The following is a 16,844-nucleotide window of genomic DNA, read 5'->3' as shown; positions in this document are numbered from 1 at the left end:
GACTCCAGGACTATGAAGATACAAGATTGAAGACTTCATCCCGTGTCCAGAAGGGACTTTCCTTGGCGTGGAAGGAAGGCTTGGCGATACGGATATTCAGATCTCCTACCATTGTAACCGACTCTATGTAACCCTAACCCTATCCGGTGTCTATATAAACCGGAGGGTTTTAGTCCGTAGGACAACAGACACATCAACAATCATACCATAGGCTAGCTTCTAGGGTTTAGCCTCTCTGATCTCGTGGTAGATCTACTCTTGTACTACCCATATCATCAATATTAATCAAGCAGGACGTAGGGTTTTACCTCCATCGAGAGGGCCCGAACCTGGGTAAAACTTCGTGTCCCTTGCCTCCTGTTACCATCCGGCCTAGACGCACAGTTCGGGACCCCCTACCCGAGATCCGCCGGTTTTGACACCGACAATCAGGAACACCGTCTTCATTCTTGGTGACCAGTAGCACATAACTTTCTTTTGTCAGTAGACACATCTAGCTTATTCAATTGAATCATTAAACCTGTTGATTATGAAAGCTCGTGGCGAAGATACATTGCTCAACACAATAATACAAGTTCATATGCACCTGTACTTCAGATTTAACATACATTGGTGTCGCAAAGAGAACACAGTATCCCTACTCGAAAATCTCATTCATTTGATCTCCCAGCAGAATTATTTTGAGCTAATATCACCATTGTAGTTTACCTGATTTGGCAAAGTATCAAAATGATTATAACTGAATGTATTCACAGTCTAAAGATGTCGAAAAAATATTTGAATAGGTAGCATGACAACTTAATCACCAATATTACAACACTAGTGCAGAACCGGGCAATAGCACCGGTTCGTAAGGCCCTTTAGTCCCGGTTTGGTAACCGGCACTAAAGTGTGGGCACTAAAGGTCCCTCCCCCTTTAGTACCAGTTCAGCACGAACCGGTGCTAAATCGCAACCACGTGGCACGAGCCAGCTCCGGGGGCAGGGAGCCCTTTAGTACCGGTTGGTGACACCAACCGGTATTAAAAGGTTTGGGGGTTGGGTTTATGATTTCTTTTTCATTTAATTTTGTGTTTTCCATTTAATTCTTTTTCGTTTGCTGGTATTTTACGATGCTACATATTGTACACGCTATGCATATATATAAATAGAATTTCTAGTAGAACCGATCATATATATATATATATATATATATATATATATATATCATCGAATGTCTCACAACCACCATTAATTCACACATATATACACACAATATATATGTATACAATTAGGTAGCTATATACAATTTCTCCTAATTGGTGCCTTCGGAGCCAGTGGCATTAGCCTAATTGGTGCCTTCGGAGCACGATGACAATTGGAAGTGGTTCATGGGGGCGGTAGCGGGTAAAAGTATTCTCCTTTGGGATCTATGACCTGGTCGAGCAAAAATCCCGCTATTTCCTCTTGAATTGCTTCTATGCGGTCCTCTGCTAGGAGCTGCTCCCGCACCTCTTTGAACTGTTAAGAAGGAGATCAATATGCATGTGTATTAGTTGTGTGACTAGATATCGATAATGGTGTAAAAATTGTGAATAGTGTTCTGACAAACGTACCCACTCCTGTCTTTGAGATCTGCTCCTTTCGGACGCCATCATGCGAATGTTCTCGCAAACGTAGTATGCACACAGATTATTCCCCGGCGCCTGCTTCAGGGCCTTTACGAGAATGGAATTTGATCAGATAATAATTAATCAAGCATGATAATTAAAGAGATGGCAGCTAGCTAGTACTACTTAATTACTTACCTTGGGTCGATACCATTTCAGATTTCGTTTCCATTGGCCTGGAGTGACGCTGATGAACTTTGCCCAAGCCCTGCCCGCCGACAAAGAAAATGAATAAATGGGTTATTAAATAGTTGTTATCAGGAAATGACGAACTAATTAAATAGGCCGAGATATAGTTAATAATGATTGAAATTACCTGTTGACTATCCCCTTCACGATGGTGTAGTCACTTGCTTTTTTAAGTAGTGAGTCCAGTATTTCAACTGTTCCTTCATCAACTTTAATGATTAACAAGATCCAGTGAAATCTGCATGCACACACGTTTGCATGTCTTAATTAAGCGGGCATATGTAAGCCAAAACATGTAGCTAGCTAGTAGGCAAAAACAGAATTTGCAGTACAAGACAGTGTGACTCACTCGAAGTTGTAAGGAAGTAGTATATCTTCATTGGTATTGAGGCGCTTGAAGAACTCTAGCATGCTTTCCTCTACACTTTTTTCATAATATGGATCTAATTTCCATGTGTATTCATTAATGGTATTTGGGTCAATGAACCCAATGCCATAGCGTCCACCTTTTTTCATTTCATAAATCTTCATCCTGCATAATACCACAGAAAAGAATATAGTGAGGATAATTACAGGTAATGATTGATCAAAATGATCACTAAAGCTAGCTTGAGACTTAAATTACAGAAAGAAATCACTTACAGACAATAGCAACTGACGATAGATTTGTCGAGTGCGTCTTGATTGTATAACTGAAATAGTTCTGAATACTCAACGGACACAGCTTTCTCATGGTAGTAATGATCCTTCTTAACATTCACCATGAGGGACTCTCGATTGGAAATCTTGGTAATGTCCATGTACCATTGATGCAATTCATACATTCTCGTTGGGAGCTTCTTGACCTCGTCTGGCTCGACCAAAGGTTGGCCCCGGACATATTTCTGTTTTATTTCCTCCTCTCTAATCAGAGACATGGGCTCGATATCGAGGAGTTGTCCAACAGTGATCATGAGCCTATTAGCCTGCTCAATATGCTCCTCGGTTATTACCACATCGCCCAGCCCGGGAACATTAACGGTTTGCCCACAATAATATTGTGCGCGTGTACTCTCATGTGTTGTTGGCACAACAAGCGGGGGGATTGATTGCGCCACCTATTCTCCCAGCTGGGGAATGGTTTTACCGCTCCTTTTGCCAGCTGATTTGCTCGAGCTCGAGCTCGCCTCTTTCTGTAGATGTGCTCGATTTAACTTCCTGAGGTGGCGCTCATAGTCTGTGTCAATAGGCTTGGGAGCTGGTGCTCTAGCCATACGAATGAAGTGGTCAATGTTTTCCTCAGGCACTTTCTCCCTTGGCAGCGGTGGCGGTTTCGGTGCAAAATGGGCTTCCACCTCGGCCTTCGATATGGATGTGTTTTCCTCCTCGGACTTGTCGTAAGGCCTCTGCGGAAGAGGCGCGAGGCTGCTTGGACCATATTGAAATCGCTTGCCTCTGCCTGTACCTCCAGTACTACCTCGACTTGTACCGCTACGCACCATAGCTGAGGCGGCTCTCTTCCATGATTGCTGAGGCGGCGAAGACGACTGACGTGGCTGAGTTGGAGGAGGAGGAGTGGCCTGAAGCTGTGCCGGACTTGGAGGAGGAGTGGCCTGACGCTTTGCCGGACTTGGAGGAGGAGGAGTGGCCTGAAGCTGTGCCGGACTTGGAGGAGGAGTGGCCTGACGCATTGGTGGACTTGGAGGAGCGGGAGTCTGCTGACTCGGTGGCGGACTTCGACGAGGAGTCGGATGACGCGGTGTCGGTGGCCTTCGAAAGATGATGCAATCCTTTCTCCAAGGATGATACGATGGTTGGCCTCTCCAAGTGTGTGCTCCTCGTCACCTCCAGAAATGTCAAGCTCTAGCCCCGAATATTGGTCCACCACCTCATCAACCAAGACACGAGCATAGCCCGCTGGAATCGGGTTGCATTGGAAGGTTGCCTCGGGGGGATTTGTAAAAGCAACGGCGTCCGCCACCTTCATGGATATGTTCTTCATTTTGAAGTGTATCTCACAGTTAGTGTTCTCCATGATGTCATCCATTGGGTAGCTATCCAGCAATGCGTCGCCCGGGGTGGAACCCACGCTGCTTCTCGACATGGATGGGACGGTGCTATTCAATGCTGGATCATCCGCTAGCTGCTGCAGCTGCTGAGACCCCCTTTGCTGGCTAAGTGAGTCAATCTGCTCCTGCTGCCGCTGGAATTTGACTGCCAAGTCCGTGTGTGCTGATTCTAGGTCTTGAAGGCGTTCATAGTCCAGCTTCCTCTACTCCTCCTCCATCTTCATCTTCTTCTCCTCCGCAATCTTCTTTCTCGCACGAGTTCTTTAGTCGGCGTTCCAATCCAAAAACCCCTCATACCATGGAATAGCGCCCTTGCCTCGTGTTCTTCCCGGGTGTTCAGTATTTCCCAGGGCACGCTTAAGCTCGGCGTTCTCTTTGTTGGGCTCGAACACCCCCGATCGAGCCTCTTCTATTGCAACAAGTAGCTTATCTTCGGCTCCGTCCAGACATGCCTTCTTCGAAACTTTGCCTGTCTTCGGGTCCAACTCCCCCCATGCGCATAGAACCAAGTCCTGCACCTGGGGGGGCAGCTCAATGTTTCTGGAGTGACACCTGCATCCTCCATCTCTTTCTCAGACTTATCCCACTTAGGCATTCCTACCGCATAGCCACCTGGCCCCAGCTTATGGAACTTATCCTTTTTTGCGGCATTGGCCTTGTTTATTCTCGACCGTTCCTTAGATAATTCCGAATCCTTGAATTTCACGAAATCGTCCCAATGAGCACTTTGCTTCTCTAGTGTTCCCTCGAATACTGGAGTCTTCCTTCCTCCCTTGACGTACTTGTCCCATACATGATTCTTGTGGTTGTTGAATGCAACCGCCATCTTCCTAAGAGCAGCGTCCTTGACTTTCTCCACATCTGCATCTGTGAAATGATCTGGTAGGGTGAAATGTTCCATGAGCGTTTCCCAAAGCAGAAGTTTCTGTCTGTCGTCGACAAAAGTAAGATCTAGACGTGGCTTTGCTGGCTCTCTCCATTCTTGAAGGGAGATCGGGAGTTGGTCCTTCACAAGAACTCCGCACTGACGAATGAACTTGTCCGCAATCTTCTTAGGCGCTAATGGTTCGCCATTAGGTTTGATGGCCTCGATATTGTACTTTACGCCCTCCTTCAACTTTTTGTTCGGGCCTCGTACTGTCCTGCTGCCTGAAGATTTGCCCGATCCAGATGGCTGAAAGAAGAAAGATTGATTCGTTAATATATATCTTCAAGTCATTTAAAACATGTGATGATCACCAGATGCCTGCTTATATAAATATACCTCGCCGGTCTTTGTTGTTTCAAGATCAACATTTTCTTCGTCATGTTCATAGTTCATGACTTCAGCAATTCGGTCGTCATGATCGAATATCATATCACTCTCCCCAGTGTTGTTTAGATATTCGGAGCCGTCATAATCTTCTTCATTCTGATCATCATCTGGCCTGCGAGGATTGCGTATAATATTGAACAGGGCCTCTTCTCCCTCTCTCCTGGTATTGTCCGCCTAGGTTTTATTTAACTAATCCAAAAGAAATATATTCAAATTACAATGCATGGATGCAATCAATTAATAAGGAAAAACTGAATCAATCATAGTACATAATAAGCATCATCGAATATAATCTCGAATACGTTGTCTCGAATAATAGATATAATCTCGAATACATCGTCTCGAATAATATATATAATCTTGAATATTATATATCGAATTCATCACTAGCTAGCTAGCTAGCTAATAAAGATCGAATACTAGAGAGTAATCTAGGCGGTGGACAACCAAAGTGAAGGAACCATCACTGGATCATAGCTCGGGTGATCTCCCCAAAGAACCTGCCAGGTATTGGAGAACTTGACGTCCATAGCAGCCATGTAGCGATGGATGTGCTCGTCCTCCTCCCTCACACGGTGACGTACCACCTCCGGCGGGGCCGGCTCCCTCCGCACCGAAAGTGGCCCACACGAAAGCCACCAAAGGAGATGAGGGTCGAGGATGGGACCCGGGGCCGGGTTCCTCAGCAAGCGTCGCGCCCCTGAAGGTAGCACCTCCCAGTGCCAGCCCGGCGGAGCCCAGTCCCGGACATGGGTCCTATGAAGCAGGACGTCGTCGCGAACGGGTCGACGGCGAGGATGCGGGCTGGGCATCATCGACAACAAATACTATATGCAAATGTAACACTAATTATGCTATCATTGCATATGTCAAAATTCTATATGCTATTTCATACTAATTAAGCATCTAACACTAAAAACAGAAAAAACAACTTCTATACATCCATTAAAAAACAGAAAAACAACATTATATAAAAAAATCCATACTAATTAAACACTAATTATATCCATCTAACATGCATTCATACATATATACTAGTGAAAAAATAATAATCTAAAAAATCTAAACTGATTAAACATACAAAATACGTATATACTAATTAACTTAAGGAAATGTGTATGTGTGTGTGTTCATCATGCTTGTGTGTGTATGGGCTCGGGGAGGGGCGGCGCCCATGGTGACCGCCGGGGGCGAGGGAGAGGCGTTAGAGGGGGAGAGCTCACAGCGGGGCGACGTCGACGGCGAGGCCACGGCCGGGGGCGGCGACGGGCCGGGGCATGACGGGGGCGGCGACGCGGGGACAGCGCGACGGGGACGGGCCCGGGGCGGCGACGGGGACGGGGGCGGCGACGGGGATGGGGGCGGCGAGGGCAACGGCGCGCGACAAGGGCGGCGCGCGACGGGGGCGGCGATGGCGTCGATAGATTGGGGCGGGCAGTGCTTCAATGTGGAAACAGAGGAAGAATGAAATTTTTCGAAGTGATGTATATATAGAAGGCACCTTTAGTACCGGTTGGAGCCACCAACCGATACTAAAGGCCTGTTTTGTCCAGGCCAAGCGGCGGGAAGGGCAGGCCTTTAGTACCGGGTGGTGGCTCCAACCGGTACTAAAGACCCCCTATTTAGTATCGGTTGATGCCACGACCCGGTACTAAAGGGGGTGCGCTGCCAGGCGAGGGGCGCAGAAGTTTAGTCCCACCTCGCTAGCCGAAGGGCACGCGCACCTGCTTATAAGCCCCGCCGTCGCTGCTGTCTCGAGCTCCTCTCTAAAGCAGGCCTTCTAGGCCTACCTCTGCTACTCTGCCCTGTGGGGCCTATTGGGCTTGCGGGTCTGCATCCTGGCCCAACAACAGGTTGGGTTTCTAGTCGTATGCAGGCCGCTGTGGCCCTGTAGGTGGGCTTTTTTTCATTTAGTTTTTTCTTTTCTGCTTTATTTATTTTGTTTTATTTATTTTTAGTTGTTTTTTGCTGTATTTAGAGTTTCTTTGTGAATATTTTTGATAGTTTTTAGAAACTTTCAGTTAGTGCCGGTAGTTTTTAAATTTGAATAGTTTAAATTTTGAATTATTTGAAATTTGTGTGAATCACTAGTTTGTGAATAACTTAACTTTAAAAATACATTTTTCAGTGATTCTTTTTATTATGTTTAATATTAGTGTATTTTATCATTATATTCAATTTGGTAATGCTTAGGTTATTTTAAAAATGAAATGCCTTTTTAGCTGAAAAAATCAATAAAGACATGAAAGAATTTGTTTGCACATAAAATTTCTTCGTATTTCAAATACCAAAACACATAACTATCATAACTATTACAGAGATTCCCTCCTGGGTGTGAAACACAGAAGAAAGTGATGATAGTGAAGCCGATCACATCCCAGATCTTTGGTTGTGAAACTTTTTCTTCGCGTGTGTCCCTTTGCGCCGTAACCATGGAAAATCTTCATCATTTAACGGGATGCTCGGGTCAATATTCATTGTGAATGGAGCAATTTCATCAAACTTTTCATAATCTCCTGACATGTTTGTCTTGTCATCCACTTCCACGATGTTTCTCTTCCCAGAAAGAATTATGTGCCGCTTTGGCTCATCGTACGATGCAGTCGCTTCCTTATCTTTTCTTTTTTTCGGCTTGGTAGACATGTCCTTCACATAGAAAACATGTGCCACATCATTGGCTAGGACGAATGGTTCGTCTACATACGCAAGATTGCTGAGATCCACTATTGTCATTCCGTACTGCGGGTCTTCCGTTACCCCGCCTCGTGTCATATTAACCCATTTGCACCGAAACAAAGGGACCTTCAAACCACGTCGATAGTCAAGTTCCCATATGTCATGTATATAGCCATAATATGTTTCCTTTCCCGTCTTGGTTTCTTCATCAAAGCGGACACCACTGTTTTGGTTGGTTCTCTTCTTATCTTGGGCGATCGTGTAAAATGTATTACCATTTATCTCGTACCCTTTGAAAGTCATTATATTCTAAGATGGTAACTAGGACAGCAAGTACAGGTCATCTTCAATAGAGGCTTCATGCATGGTACGTGTCTGCAACCAGCTGGCGAAACTCCTGGTTTGTTCACGTGTAATCTAGTCATCAAACCACTCCGGGTGTTTGGAGCGTAGCAAGTTCTTGTGTTCATCCATATACGGAGCCACCAAGGTGGAATTCTATAGAACTGTGTAGTGTGCTTCAATGAGAGAATGTCCGTCCATACATATTATTTGTTCCCCTCCTAGCATGCCTTTTCCATCCAGTCTGCCCTTATGCCGCGATTCAGGAACACCAATCGGCTTAAGGTCAGGAATAAAGTCAATACAAAACTCAATGACCTCCTCATTTTCATGGCCCTTGGAGATGCTTCCTTCTGGCCTAGCGCGGTTATGAACATATTTCTTTAAGACTCCCATGAACCTCTCAAAGGGGAACATATTGTGTAGAAATACAGGACCCAAAACGTTAATCTCTTCGCATAGGTGAACTAGGACGTGCGTCATGATGTTGAAGAAGGATGGTGGGAACACCAACTCGAAACTGACAAGATATTGCACCAAATCATTCTCTAACCTTGGTATGATTTCTGGATCGATTACCTTCTGAGAGATTGCATTGAGGAATGCACATAGCTTCACAATGGCTAATCGAACGTTTTCCGGTAGAAGCCCCCTCAATGCAATCGGAAGTAGTTGCGTCATAATCACGTGGCAGTCATGAGACTTTAGGTTCTGAAACTTTTTCTCTGCCATGTTTATTATTCCCTTTATATTCAACGAGAAGCCAGACGATACCTTAATACTGAGCAGGTATTCAAAGAAGATTTCCTTCTCTTCTTTGGTAAGAGCGTAGCTTGCATGACCCTGATGTATGCCGTCTTTTCCGTGCATACGTTGCTGGTCCTCCCGTGCCTCAGGTGTATCTTTTGTCTTCCCATACACGCCCAAGAAGCCAAGCAGGGTCACACAAAGATTCTTCGTCACATGCATCACGTCGATTGCGGAGCGGACCTCTAGGTCTTTCCAATAGGGCAGGTCCCAAAATATAGATTTCTTCTTCCACATGGGTGCACGTCCGTCAGCGTCATTCGGAACAGGTTATCCACCAGGACCCTTTCCAAAGACCACCTTCAAATCTTTGACCATATCATGTACATCAGCACTAGTACGGTGGCGAGGCTTCGTCCGGTGATCCTCCTCACCTTTGAAATGTTTGCCTTTCTTTCTTACGGGATGCCTGCTCGAAAGAAATCGACGATGTCCCAGGTACACATTATTCTTACAATTAGCCAAATATATAATGTCGGTATTGTCCAAACAGTGCATGCATGCGCGGTATCTCTTGTTTGTCTGTCTTGAAAGGTTACTGAGAGCAGGCCAATCATTGATGGTCACGAACAACAACACCTTTAGGTCAAATTCTTCCCCCATGTGCTCATCCCACACACGTACACCTGTTCCATTCCACAGTTGTAAGAGTTCTTCAACTAATGGCCTTAGGTACACATCAATGTCGTTGCCGGGTTGCTTAGGGCCTTGGATGAGCACTGGCATCATAATGAACTTCCGCTTCATGCACAACCAAGGAGGAAGGTTATACAAACATAGAGTCACAGGCCAGCTGCTATGGTTGCTGCACTGCTCCCCAAAAGGATTAATGCCATCTGCGCTTAGACCAAACCATACGTTCCTTGCGTCATCTGCAAACTCCTTCCCGTACTTTCTTTCAATTTTTCTCCACTGCGACCCGTCAGCGGGTACTCTCAACTTTCCGTCTTTCTTACGGTCTTCTCCGTGCCATTGCATCGCCTTGGCATGCTCTCTGTTTTGGAACAAACGTTTCAACCGTGGTATTATAGGAGCATACCACATCACCTTGGCAGGAATCTTCTTCCTGGGGCGCTCGCCCTCGACATCACCAGGATCATAGCGGCTGATCTTATAGCGCAATGCACCGCATACCGGGCAAGCGTTCAAATCATCGTACTCACTGCGGTAGAGGATGCAATCATTAGGGCATGCATGTATCTTCTGCACCTCTAACCCTGGAGGGCAGACAGCCTTCTTTGCTTCGTACGTACTCTCGGGCAATTCGTTGTCCTTTGGAAGCATATTCTTTATCATTACCAGCAACTTTCCAAATCCCTTGTCAGATATACCATTCTCTGCCTTCCATTGTAGCAATTCTAGTGTGGTGCCCAGATTTTTCTTGTCACCTACGCAATTCGGGTACAATAATTTTTTGTGATCCTCTAACATGCGCTGCAACTTCTTCTTCTCCAAATCACTTGCGCAGTTTCTCTTTGCATCAGCAATGGCCCGACCTAGATCATCAACGGGCTCATCCGATGCCTCTTCTTCAGCTTCTTCCCGCATTGCCGGCTCAGCTTCTTCCCGCATTACTGGCTCAGCTTCTTCCCTCATTGTTGTATCATCGTATTCAGGGAACCCATGGCCAGGATAGTTGTCGTCGTCCTCTTCTTCTTCTTCATTGTCTTTCATTATAACCCCTCTTTCTCCATGCTTGGTCCAAACATCATAGTGGGGCACGAAACCAGACTCAAAGAGATGGACGTGAATGGTTCTCGACGTAGAGTAATTGTGACCATTCTTACAGCCAGCACATGGACAAGGCATAAAACCATCCGCCCGCTTGTTTGCCTCAGCCGCAAGCAGAAAAGTATGCACGCCATTAATGAACTCGGGAGGGCATCGGTCATCGTACATCCATTGTCGGCTCATCTTCAATACACAGCATCGAAAACACCAAATTAATACAATACATAAAGTTCATACAACACTTAAATGCAACAAACAAATAACTCTCTAGCTAAAGAATTTAAATGCAACAACAAATGCGATCAAGATCGCAACTAAGGTAGCAATTGATCCAACAGCATAATGATACCAAGCCTCACTATGAATGGCATATTTTCTAATCTTTCTAATCTCCAAGCGCATTTTCTCCATCTTAATCTTGTGATCATCGACGACATCGGCAACATGCAACTCCAATTCCATCTTCTCCCCCTCAATTCTTTTCAATTTTTCTTTCAAATCCTCGTTTTCTCTTTCCACTAAATTTAACCTCTCGACAATAGGGTCGGTTGGAATTTCCGGTTCAACTACCTCCTACATACAAATATCTATGTCAGCTTGATGGGCATAATTTTTCATAAACACGAAATGCAACAAATAGTTTTAAAAGCGAATATACCACATCCGAATCATAACAAGGGCGAGGGCCGACGGGGACGGATATCAAACCATGGCACTATGTATAACAAACAACGTACGGGTAAGATAATTATACGAGTAACTATATATCCAAATCACAAACATCAATTTTTTGTATAAAATTTCATGAACAAGAGGCTCACCACAAGATGGTGCCGGCGACGGGACGGTGCGGGCGATCGAGGGTGGTTACGACGGAGATTTAGAAGGCACTAAGTAAACCACACCTACATATGCAAACTAAGTGTTATTTTGACCTCAATTTGCATATAAATCAAATACTACCACATATAATTCCTCCCAAATTACTAAAACCCACAATTAATCACTATATAAACCAATGCAAGAGCTAATCTAGCAATGAGAGATGAAAGGACAAAGTTGCTAACCTTTGTGATTATTTGAATGGATGGGGGCCTGCAAATCTTGACAAATTTGGGGCAAATTTTGTGATGAACTCGAGAGGAAGAAGGGAAGAACAGAGGAGAGGGAGAGGGGAAAGGGGGAAGAACAGAGTGCTGGTGGACGAAGGGTTTATATAGGACGACCTTTAGTACCGGTTCGTGGCACGAACCGGTAGTAAAGGTGTTGTAGGGGCCCCACTCTGACAACATCCTGCCACCACTCTCATTAGTACCGGTTCATGGCACGAACCGGTGCTAAAGATTCGCCACGAACCGGTACTAAAGAGCTCCTCCCGCCTAGTCGTTGGAACTGGCACTAATGGACACATTAGTGTCGGTTCTGTTACAAACCGGGACTAATGTGTTGCACATTTGACCCTTTTTCTACTAGTGCCACGATGTCCATTGGAACAATGTGAATTGACTTGGAGCCTTTTGGATAACTAACATCAAACTATGTAGGCATGTTTGAAGACAAAATAAAAAGGTTTACCACTATTTGTCATCAGAAAAGGAAGAACCGAATATGCAAATAAGGAATCAGAACATACCATGTTGCATGTCCTTGCAAGCTAGTTCCTCCATGTGTCTCCAATAGAAAGTTAATGACACCTACTTGTACAGTCATGCATTCTGCAACCTATGCATAGTATAGCATATTAAACTCACTTGTATTTGAAATTTTGAACGGGCATATTTCTTCAATAAATTTCGATGTAATGAAATAGTTGTATAACTATAAAAAATACTACTACTAGAATAAAAGGTGCGGACAAAGGAAAATCTAGACATAAAGCAGGAACACAAAGCCAAGAAAGTTTGAATTTAGCTATGCTGAAAAACACGAACTATCTTGATGAATTTACAGTATAATCACCATTTCAATAGAGGCAGCTCTGAGTGACATATGGCCTTGAAATATATTTTTCTAATATGTATTAAATTAATGAACAACAAGTGCAATGAAGCCAACCTTGTCAACATATCCATATCCAGTGTTTGTAGTTGGTGTAACGATGCGAGCGACAGCGGCGGCCTTGCCTGAGTAATGGGTCCACAAATAGTTGTAACTATTCACAGCCAAATATGAAATGGTTATGAATTCGGAACTACAAAGCTACAAGCCTACAACACACAGAGATCTAGCTATTTAAGCAGCGAAGAAAAACATTAGAGAAGATCAAAGAAGTAGATCTGATATATTTTTTAATGCGTCATCCAGATATTACCAATGCTGGGTGGCGTCGTCTTCCCCTCCAAGACTTTAAAATTCTTCAGGTGGTCCTCAAGAACCTGCGAAGGAATATACTATGTGCGTCATCCAGATATATCCAAATGATCTCAGCATGCCGTCAATGGGTAACATCAACTTAAAAGTCTTAGGCCACAAGATTAAATACACTCACGGTCAGAACAATACAAAATGGTTGCCATAAAAAAGCCAAATATTTCAAAACTTTCATGCTCACTTGTCCAGTCCTTCAAGAGCAGTAAGGGCAACTCAACATTAGGGACATATAAGTACAATTTCAGTGTCTCGCTGTTTCACAATTTAACTCACATGAAATGTTAATCACAAACCAAACACCAGCACATCATATCACCTTAGAACCATATTAGTAACCCAGTTAACAGCACTGGACTAAATCATCACATGGCATACAAGATGCGGGTGAGAATTTTATGTGCTAACATAGATAAACCTAAGCCTTCTGCAGGAGAATGGCGAATTAATCAAAGGATCTCGATGTCGCTGCAGAGCACAAAAGTAGGAACTCTGCACTGTTGGAGATTACCCAATGATCTCTTTCTTGCTAGATCTAGCACCATCAAGTCCATCCTCCTTTAGCACTCGAAGCAATCCCAACACCCAAAACTGCCGTAGAAGAGTGGCCTGCTTCTAACTACATTGCTATGTGTACAATTATTTTCTCATAAAGAACAAGCCCACAAAAACTATAATATCAGTCAATGGGTTGTGTTTGGAGAACCATAATGATCATATCTAGAAAACCATTTTCACACCGGTATTTGGAGATAACGTGTGCAACAGATGCAGCCGGATGTTGAGAACAAAGAGCTAGTACCAAACAACATACCTCACATGTCGGCCGCTGCGGTAGGCTCCCGCTCGAGGTGGTCAATGGCTATGGCCAGGAGCCCGCTGCCACCGAGGCTGAGCTCATTGGCATCAGCGGAGATGACGTGGTCAAGCGGCACTAAGCGCGCCGCCTTCCCCGTGTCCGCCTCCTTTCCCAACGACCTCGCCCGACCATCGAACCAAACCGCGCCGCCGCAATCGAGCCATGCTGTGACGCCATCCACAAGACCGCTGTACCTATGCTAGAAGTGATGTGATCAGCTATTCGGGTAATGCAAGAGGTTTCACCATTTCAGAAATGCATCACTTCACGAGAAGTTCATCAATCATTTTGCCGCCGTACAACGGAGCAATGGTTGCTCAAATGAACAATTCAGATTCTGTCCAGCTGCGCTAATCATATCAAATCTCCTATATGGTGATAGTTCCATAGAGATCATTTTTACGCTGCCGGTTCGCTTTACCCTAAAATGGAAATAACTTCTCATTAGTAAGATTACAAGATCATTTCTCAGGAAATAGTCTAAATCTAGGAAACCGGTGAAAAATTATAGATTGACACTATGGTTTGGGTGTCTTGTAATGACGACCATACCAAAATACATATACCAATTATCATCCGTGTGTTAGAATCACTGTAGTGACACAAAAAATAGTATCACAGAGATACGCGGGCATCATCATGTATAGAATGGGAAAACAATTGACCAGATTGAAATACAAAGCCTCGTCAAAATTTACCTATGAATCTGCAGTGTTCTCTACTGTATCCATACAAGGAAATCATGCATTTAGAAGAAGATATATGACCTCATATTTGAGGTAGGTAGCAATTCAACAACTGACTTTGTAGCTGAAACAATGAAATAGGAGTCAGTGACCAACAAGAAGTAACTCATGTTTCTATGAAACTACCAATAAACTGCAAAACAACCTCATCGACCCTCTCAGCCAGCCAAACACAGCTTCTTTATCCCAGCCGATGTCTCATCTCCTGTAGCATCAGGCACAAGCATGTGACACACAAGGGTACGGCCTGCTTGACAAGAGGAGTGTTGCCGCCGCCATTAGGGCTTCATAACGTGAAGTGAGACTATGTTTGGGATAGAGTATCAAAGACAAATAACTGATCTGCTACCTGATACATACTTGATATCTGAATCCGTAATATAGTTATGGATATAAGACATGCTATGGTGATTGTATAGGTATGCCTAGTTGGCTGGTTTACATCTTTACTCTTCAACGCATTTAACTAAAACAAAAAACTGGAGTCGTGTGTACCTGATTTCCAGATTCAACACCTAGTTGATCCACCAAAAGTATTTTGTTTGGGGTAATATCAGCAATGCAGTTTGCCTGCTACAATGAAACAAGAAAATCACTATAACAAAATGCATTAGCAATCTTCCATGTGTATGTGTGCCTGGTGATTTGAGTGAAGAAATACAAAAAAATCACACTTAAATAGTCAGACTTTGATATTCCGTAGAAATTTCTAAGGAAAACCACAAGTTGTTTAATCCAATATTTATAAAGAGGTCTAATAGTGAACTTTCTATCAGCAATGAGCATCCATTTGCTTTTATCTTTTCCTCCTAACTTTCTAACATCATCACATCTTAATTTCAAATTGTTCCAGAACTCCAGGGTTTTTCCCACAAGAGTTCTTCTAAAAGTAAATCGCTCCCATGCTTTATTAATAACCTCAGTCACAGAAATATTATGATCATACTTAGATTATGCAACCTGGGATTTGAGAGTTTCAGAGGTTTATCCCCCACCCAGCAATCTTTCCAAGGATCTTGTATTTCCTCATGTCTAATCACCTTTTTACAATGTTGATTAAATAGATCTTTAACTTTCAAAATGCTAGGCCAAAAATGGTAATCTCAAACATTACGCTTGATGTGAGAATGCATTTCCCTTCAACATATTTATTTATAAGAACCTCTTCCCATAGCTCAAATCCAGTTTCTAGTTTTCAGATCTATTTGGTCATGATAGATTTATTCATAAGTTCTACATTAAAATAGATAACCCCCCTGGTCTTTGGGTTGGCAGCAGGTTTTCAATTTCACCAAATGATATTATTTTTTGGTCTTCTTCAGCCTTCGACACAAACATAGCCCTATAAAAAACTCTTTTCTCCCTGATAGGAGTTGCATAGAAGGACATCATAAAGACAAGGACGTTTGTCAAGAATGCCTGAACCAGAGTAACCCTACCAGCCATATTCAATAATTTTCCTTAGCAGCGCCCACACCTCTTCTCTATTTACTCTATCCCCCCATTCGAGTGTTTGTTTCTAGTTCTCACATTAGAAATAGGTATACCCGGATATTTTAGGGGATCAACATCTAATTCACAGGGAGAGATTTCATGATATAGATTGGCTTTTTTCACAGCATTGGCAAAAAGGAAGATCTCTTGGCATTTGTTCAAATGCACAGGAAATAATTTTCAAAATTATAGCACTATTCTCATGATCTCGCAACAGAGATGTAGTATGATCGGCATATGGCATCATATTCACCCTTTTTATAAAGAGTCTTCTAACACCCATTTAACAAAACATTTTCTTTAACTTTACCCATAATAATTCCCAAAGCATCAGTAGTCAGATCATCAAACAATAAAGGTGTGAAGGCATCTCCTTATCTCAAAATCCTTTATGAGCTTTAAAATAAGGCCCAATGTTAGCATTCAGTCTAATTTGCACATGTCCCCCCTTCACACCACACATCATCAAACCCTTTGAGCTTCAACATCTGATGCACAAAAGGCCCATTTGATTTTATCATAAGCTTTTCCGAAGTTAGATTTGAAGAGAAGGGCATTATGTTATCTATGATGTATAATATTCAAGGCTTAATGTAAGACTACCACCCCCTCCATAATATAT

The 16,844-nt window shown here is 43.5% G+C and overlaps 2 long non-coding RNA genes across 2 annotated transcripts; both read right to left on the bottom strand.

The window, feature by feature from the left end:
- Nucleotides 1-12,132: 12,132 nt before the first annotated feature.
- LOC123148853 (uncharacterized) lies at nt 12,133-13,307 on the bottom strand. The gene is made up of 3 exons (XR_006474196.1): nt 13,068-13,307; nt 12,812-12,879; nt 12,133-12,478 (listed from the first exon to the last, which is right to left on the bottom strand). It is a non-coding gene; the product is annotated as an uncharacterized lncRNA (long non-coding RNA).
- A 1,372-nt stretch (nt 13,308-14,679) lies between these two features.
- On the bottom strand, nt 14,680-16,332 carry LOC123147655 (uncharacterized). The gene is made up of 3 exons (XR_006473375.1): nt 15,224-16,332; nt 14,874-14,975; nt 14,680-14,792 (listed from the first exon to the last, which is right to left on the bottom strand). It is a non-coding gene; the product is annotated as an uncharacterized lncRNA (long non-coding RNA).
- Between the last annotated feature and the right edge of the window lie 512 nt (nt 16,333-16,844).

This window comes from Triticum aestivum, chromosome 7A (assembly GCF_018294505.1).
Source record: "Triticum aestivum cultivar Chinese Spring chromosome 7A, IWGSC CS RefSeq v2.1, whole genome shotgun sequence".
Taxonomy (NCBI): Eukaryota; Viridiplantae; Streptophyta; class Magnoliopsida; order Poales; family Poaceae; genus Triticum; species Triticum aestivum.
Note: the sequence above shows the minus strand (reverse complement) of the source record. Positions and strands in the feature narration are given on the sequence as shown.